This window comes from Dama dama, chromosome 33, assembly GCF_033118175.1.
Source record: "Dama dama isolate Ldn47 chromosome 33, ASM3311817v1, whole genome shotgun sequence".
Taxonomy (NCBI): domain Eukaryota; kingdom Metazoa; phylum Chordata; class Mammalia; order Artiodactyla; family Cervidae; genus Dama; species Dama dama.
In genome coordinates this window covers 5,135,481-5,143,432 of record NC_083713.1, presented here as the reverse complement: position 1 = coordinate 5,143,432, position 7,952 = coordinate 5,135,481, and positions in this window count along the sequence as shown.

The following is a 7,952-nucleotide window of genomic DNA, read 5'->3' as shown; positions in this document are numbered from 1 at the left end:
TACTTTCATCACCTGTCACATCCACAACTGGGTGTTGTTTTTGCTTTGGCTCCATCTGTTCATTCTTTCATGAGTTATTTCTCCACTCTTCTCCAGTAGCATATTGAGCAGCTACCAAGCAGGAGAATTCATCTTTCAGTGCCATATCTTTTTGCCTTTTCATATGGCTCATGGGGTTCTCAAGGCAAAACACTGAAGTGGTTTGCCATTCCCTTCTCCAGTGGACTGCATTCTGTCAGAACTCTCCACCATGACCCATCCATTTTGGGTGGCCTTACATGGCATGGCTCACAGTTTCATTGAGTTAGACAAGGCTGTGGTTCATGTGATCAGTTTGATTAGCTTTCTGTGACTGTGGTTTTCATTCTGTCTGCCCTCTGATGGAGCAGAGCCTTCTGGCAGCTTTCTGATGGGAGAGATTTACTGTGGGGCAAACTGGGTCTTATTCCAATGGGTGGGGCCATGATCAGTAAATATTTAATCCAATTTTCTGTTGAAGGGTGGGGCTGTGTTCCTTCCCTGTTGTTTGACCTGAGACCAAACTATGGTGGAGATAATGAAGATAATGGCGACCTCCTTCAAAAGGCCCTGTGTTTGCACTTTTGCACTCAGTGCCCCCTCCCCTGCAGCAGACAACTGCTGACCCACACCTCCGCCAGAGACTCCTGGATGCTGGCAGGCAATTCTGGGTCAGTCTCTTGTGGGGTCACTACTCCTTTCTCCTGGGTCCTGGTGTGTATGTGGTTTTGTTTGTGCCCTCCAAGAGTCTGTTTCCCCAGTCCTGTGTAAGTTCTGTAATCAAATACCACTACCCTCCAAAGTCAAATTTCCTGGGGGTTTTCAGTCCCTTTGCCAGATCCCCAGGTGGGGAAATCTGGGTGGGTCCTAGAACTTTCTTAACAGTGTGAGAATTTATTTGGTACAATTGTTCTGCAGTTCGTGGGTCATCTGCTCAGCAGCTCTACGGTGGGGTTAATAGCAACCTCCTCCAAGAGGGCTTATGCCACATCCAGGTCTGCTGCATCCAGAGGCCCTGCCCCTGTTGCAGGCCTCTGCTGACCCTTACCTCTGCAGGAGACACTCAGACACTCAGAGGTGGGTCTGGCTCAGTCTCTGTGAGTTCTCTGGGTCCTGGTGCATACACCAGGCTCTAGTCAGAACCCTCCAAGCGTCTCTGGTGGGTATGGGATTTGATTCCAAAAGCGATTTTGCCCCTCCTACCATCTTGCTGGGGCTTCTCCTTTGCCCTTGGATGTGGGAATCATTTTCTTGGTGGGATCGAACATTCTCCTGTTGATAGTTGTTCAGCACCAAGTTATAATTTTGGAGTTCTTGCAGGAAAAGATGACCACATACCCTTCTTCTCTGCCATCTTGTGTGAAGTTTATCCACTTTGTGTGATAGTAACAGAACTACTCCAGCTTCCTTCTGAACCCTAATATTACCATTTTATAACTATGGCCAATTTTCTTTCATCCTTCTCAGTTCTTGACAGGCAACCATCCATTCTCTATCTCTACAGTTTTGTGATTTCAACAATGTATCTAGTACGTGGCCTTCAGCTATTGTCTGTCTTTCACTCAGCATGATTCACTTGAGAAATCATCCAAGTACCAACCAGGCCTGACCCTGCTTAACTTCTGAGATTAGACAAGATTGGGCATGTTCAGGGTGGTATGGCCATAAATTCTCCAATTAGAAAAAAATCAATTAATTTTAAAAATCATTAAAAAACTAGAAATAACTCAAATGTCCTTTAACAGGTTGAACTAACTGTGGAATATACATATCATGGAATGTTAGTCAGCAGTAAAAAGAAACAAACTTTTGATACACACAACAACCTGGATGGATCTCAAGTGAATTATGCTGAGTCAAAGACAGACAATAGCTGAAGGCCACATACTAAATACATTGTTGAAATCACAAAATTATAGAGCTAGAGAATGGATGAGTCCCTATCAAGAGCTGAGGAGAAGGATGAAAGAAAAGTGTAAATGGTTATAAAAGGGTAATATTAGGGCTCAGAAGGAAGCTGGAGTAGCTCTGTTACTATCATACAAAGTAGATTTAAGAGCATGAACAGAAAGAAGTAATTAAAAACTTCATTACATAATGATAAGAGGGCACATTCATCAAGAGGAGATAACAATCCTAAGTGTTTATGTACCTAATAACAGAATTTAAAAATACAAGATGACAGAACTGATAGAACTCTAAGAAGTTATAGACAGTTCCATCATTTTAGTCAGAGTTTTTTATTTCCTGATCTAAAGAATTGATAGGGCATGTAGATAGAAAATCAGTGAGAATATGGATTTGAACCACATTATCAACCAAACAATATTTTAGCCACCTGATGCAAAGAGCCAACTCATTGGAGAAGACCCTGATGCTGGGAAAGATTGAAGGCAGAAGGAGAAGGGGGGGAAAGAGAATGAAATGGTTGGATGGCATCATCAGTTCAATGGACATGAGTTTCAGCAAACTTCAGGAGTTAGTGAATGACAGGGAAGCCTGGCATGCTGCAGTCCAAGGGATCACAAAGAGTCTGACATGACTGAGCAACTGAACAAAACCAAATCACCCAGTCTGAACTAAAAGATATTTGTTTGTAGAAAATTCCACCCAACATGTGACAGAATTCCAGCACAACTATTCAAAACCCTAAAAGACGATGCCATTAAGGTGCTGCATTCAATATGTTAGCAAATCTGGAAGATGCAGCAGTGGCCATAAGACTGGAAATGATCAATCCTCATCCCAAATCCTAAGAATGGTAATACTAAAGAATGTGCTAACCATTAGACAAAGGCACTCATCTCCCGTGCTAGTAAGGTCGTGCTTAAAATCTTGCATGCTAGGCTTCAGCATTATGCAAACCAAGAACTTCCAGATGTCCAAGATGGGTTTAGAAAAGGAAGAGGAACCAGAGATCAAATTTCCAACATTCACTGGATCATAGAGAAAGCTAGGGAATTCCAGAAAACCATCTACCTCTGTTTCATCAACTAAACAAATGCCTTTGACTGTGTGGATCATAATGAACTGTGGAAAGCTCTTAAAGAAATAGTAATACCAGACCATCTCACCTGTCTCCTGGGAAATCTCTATGTGGCTCAAGAAACAACTGGTCAAACCCTGTATGGACCAATTGATTGGTTCAAGATAGGGAAAGGAGTATGGCAGAGCTGTCTGCTGTCATCCTGTTTGTTAAATCTATATGCTGAGCACATCATGAGAAATGCAGGGCTGGATGAGTTATAAGCTGGAATCAAGACAGGTGGGAGAGCATCGACAATCTCAGATATGTAGATAATACCACTCTAATGGCAGAAAGTGCCTCTTGATGAGGGTGAATGAAGACAGTGAAAGAGCTGGCTTAAAACTAAATATTAAAAAACTAAGTTCATGGCATCCAGTCCCATTACTTCATGGCAAATGGTGGGGGGAGTGGAAAGAGTGACAGATTTCCTCTTCTTAGGCTGTAAAAATCACTGCAGATGGTGACTGCTACCATGAAATTAGAAGATACTTGCTTCTTGGCAGGAAATCTGTGACAAACCTAGATAGTGTATTGAAGAGCAGAAACATTACTCTGCGGACAAAGGTCAGTATAGTAAAGGGAAGTCAAGAAACACCTGGAGTAACAGGCAAATTTGGCCTTGGAGTATGGAATGAAATAGGGCAAAGGCTAATAGAGTTTTGCCAAGAGAACACACTGGTCATAGCAAACACCATATTCCAATGACACAAGAGAAGACTCTACACATGGACATCACCAGATGGTCAACACCGAAACAGACTGATTATATTCTTTGCAGCCAAAGATGGAGAAGCTCTATACAGTCAGCAAAAACAAAATCAGGAGCTGACTGTGGTTCAGATTATGAACTCCTTATTGCCAAATTCAGACTTAATTAAAGAAAGTAGGGAAAACCACTAGACCATTCAGGTATGACTTAAATCATATCCCTTATAACTACAGTGGAAGTGAGAAATAGATTTAAGGGACTAGATCTGATAGACAAAGTGCCTGATGAACTATGGACGGAGGTTCGTGGCATTGTACAGGAGACAGGGATCAAGACCATCGCCATGATAAAGAAATGCAAAAAGGCAAAATGGTTGTCTGAGGAGGCCTTACAAATAGCTGTGAGAAGAAGAGAAGCGAAAAGCAAAGGAGAAAAGGAAAGATATTCCCATTTGAATGCAGAGTTCCAAAGAATAGCAAGGAGAGATAAGAAAGCATTCCTCAGTGATCAATGCAAAGAAATAGAGGAAAACAATAGAATGGGAAAGACTAGAGATCTTTTCAAGAAAATTAGAGATACCAAAGGGGACATTTCATGCAAAGGTGGGTCGATAAAGGACAGAAATGGTATGGACCTAACAGAAGCAGAAGATACTAAGAAGAGGTGGCAAGAATACACAGAGGAACTGTACAAAAAACATCTTCACGACCCAGATAATCATGAAGGTGTGATCACTCACCTAGAGCCAGACATCCTGAAATGTTAAGTCAGGTGGGCCTTAGAAAGCATCACTATGAACAAAGCTAGTGGAGGTGATGGAATTCCAGTTCAGCTTTTTCTAATCCTAAAAGATGATGCTGTGAAAGTGCTGCACTCAATATGCCAGTAAATTTGGAAAACTCAACAGTGGCCACAGGACCGGAAAAGGTCATTTTTCATTCCAATCCCAAAGAAAGGCAATGCCAAAGAATGCCCAAACTACTGCACAATTGCACTCATATCACATGCTAGTAAAGTAATGCTCAAAATTGTCCAAGCCAGGCTTCAGCAATACTTGAACCGTGAACTTCCAGATGTTCAAGCTGGTTTTAGAAAAGGCAGAGGAACCAGAGATCAAATTTCCAACATCCACTGGATCATCAAAAAAGCAAGAGAGTTCCAGAAAAACATCTACTTCTGCTTTATTGACTATGCCAAAGCCTTTGACTGTGTGGATCACCACAAACTGTGGAAAATGCTGAAAGAGATGGGAATACCAGACCACCTGACCTGCCCTTTGAGAAATCTGTATGCAGGTCAGGAAGCAACAGTTAGAACTGGACATGGAACAACAGACTGGTTCCAAATAGGAAAAGGAGTACGTCAAGGCTGTATATTGTCACCCTGCTTATTTCACTTATATGCAGAGTACATCATGAGAAATGTTGGGCTGGAAGAAGCACAAGCTGGAATCAAGATTGCCAGGAGAAATATCAATACCCTCAGATATGCAGATGACAGCATCCTTGTGGCAGAAAGTGAAGAGGAACTAAAAAGCCTCTTAATGAAAGTGAAAGAAGAGAGTGAAAAAGTTGGCTTAAAACTCAACATTCAGAAAACTAACATCATGGCATCTGGTCCCATCACTTCATGACAAATAGATGGAGAAACAGTGGAAACAGTGACAGACTATTTGAGGGGGCTCCAAAATTACCGCAGATGGTGACTGCAGCCAGGAAATTAAAAGATGCTTGCTCCTTGGAAGAAAAGTCAGAGATAGTACTTTGCCTACAAAGGTCCGTCTAGTCAAAGCTATGGTTTTTCCAGTAGTTTTGAATGGACGTGAGAGTTGGACTATAAAGAAAGCTGAGCACCAAAGAATTGATGCTTTTGAACTATGGTGTTGGGGAAGACTCTTGGTCTCCAGTCAATCCTCAAGGAAATCAGTCCTGAATATTCATTGGAAGGACTGATGTTGAAGCTGAAACTCCTATGTTTTGGCTACCTGATGTGAAGAACTGACTCATTTGAAAAGACCCTGATGCTGGGAAAGGCTTCGGGCTGAAGGAGAAGAGGATGACAGAGCATCCTCTGATGTTGGCTGGCATCACTGACTCAATGGGCATGAGTTTGATTAAATTCCAGGAGTTGGTTATGAACAGGGAAGCCTGGCATGCTGCAGTTTGTGGGGTCGCAAAGAGTTGGACATGACTAAGTGAACTGCACTGAACCCTACAAAAGTGAGCCCATCAACCCGCAGAAGTTTGTCAGTTCCTTGCTTCATCTGCCAAGTGCTGGGGCAGTCAGTGCCACTTCAGGGAATTTTGAAGGGAATATCCTCAGGACAAACAGTCTCAGCAGCTGCTAGGGCCTTGCCCCAATATTCCCTGACAAGGGCCAGGTAGCCATGAGCAGCATGGCTCCTGGCTGGCTCACCCAATTTTTTACTGAGTCCAAACTCACTCTGCTCACCACGTGACATGCCAATGAATTGGAGATGAGGTATAGAGACAAGGGATACAACTTTATTCAAAAAGCCAGCAGACTGAGAAGATGGCAGACTAATGTCCCAAAGTAACCATCTTGTCAGGGTCTGGATGTTGGTTCTTTTGTAGAACAGAGAGGGAGAGGAGGTGAGGGAGTAAAGTAAAAGGGACATTAATCTTGGAAGTATCTCCTAGGATGGCCAGACTTGAGAACAGAGTGCATTAATTTTTTCTTTCCTGCAGTCATTCACAGGTGGACAGGGTCAGATTGTCTCTCTGTGAACTGAACAAAGGCACTTCAGATTAAGTTAGGCAGAGGGGCAGGGTTCCCTGAGGCAGGCCATTATGTAAGATTACAATAACAACAGCAACAAAAAGCAAAGGTTAAAGTCAAAGAAACAGATCCAACACGGATTCAGTACTGACCCTTCCCTGTAACAATATCTCACTTTCCTACACAGGAGAAATTGCAGGGCTTTCCTGGCACTGAGCTGTGCCATTCCTTGAGGGAGGGATGGCACAGTAAGACTCAAACGTTACACTTACCCTTATCAGGGTATCAGTGTTGCGCTAGTGAGAATGTTCAGAGCAATACTGAGTAGCAGTGGTAGCAGGCATTCCTTTCTGGTTGCCAATTTCAGGTAGAAAGCTTTCAATATTTCACTATTAAATATGATTTTGCTTTAGTTATTTAAGATATTTTTCATCATAGTAAGGAATTACCCATTTACTCCTGGTTAGTTAAGAACTCTTGATATGATCTTACTTATATGTGGAATCTGAAGAAAACAAACTTATAGAGATAAATAACAGATTTATGGTGGGAATGAGGTGTTGCTGGGGAGGTAGGGGTGAGAGAAAATGTGAAGGTGGACAAAAAGTTTAAACTTCTAGTTTAAAAAATAGAACTTTTGTCATGAAATCCCATGATATGATTTTTTCATCTGTTTACATAATCATATGATTATTCTCTTAATTCTGATAACATAATGAATTGCATTTTTTAGTGTTATTCCAATCTTACAACTCTTATGCAAACCTAAATTAATGTGGTATATTTTTCTTTGTTGAAAATACTTTTTTGGATATTTTGCAACTATGTTTTTCAGTAAAATTACCTTGTAATTTTCCTTTCTTTAAATGTCTTTATCAGGTATTGGTATGATGTTTATTCCGAGCTCATGATACTAACTGAGAATATTTTTAATTTTTCTGTTCTCTAGAGGAGTTTTTATAATATCTGTATTATTTCTTTTTAAAATGTTTTCAAGAAGTCACCAAAAAAAAGCTATCTGAACTTGTGTATTTATTTATGAGAAAGGTTTTAAGTAAAGACTAAAATTTTTAAGAACTATGAGAAAATACATAATTTTGATTTTTCATGTCATTTTCAGTAAGCTGTGACTTTTTTTTTCCCTCTTGGAAATTTATTTCATTTAATTTCCCATGTTTATTGACATTAAATTTTTACAATCTTTCTTATGATCTTTTCAATGACTTTAGATTCTATGGTGATATTCTATTTCTCATTCCTGTTGTTGGTAATTTTCATTCCTGATGTTGGCCAAATCAATCACATGACTATGCCCAGCTTCAAGGAATCTGAGAATTACCATTGTCTCATGTGCCCAGAAGTAGAGAGAGTCAGGTATCAGTGAACATAAATATGTTTATCACTACTTCCAAGAATATGGAGGTTATCAGAAGGAGAAACCAGGATTCAATCTCCTGA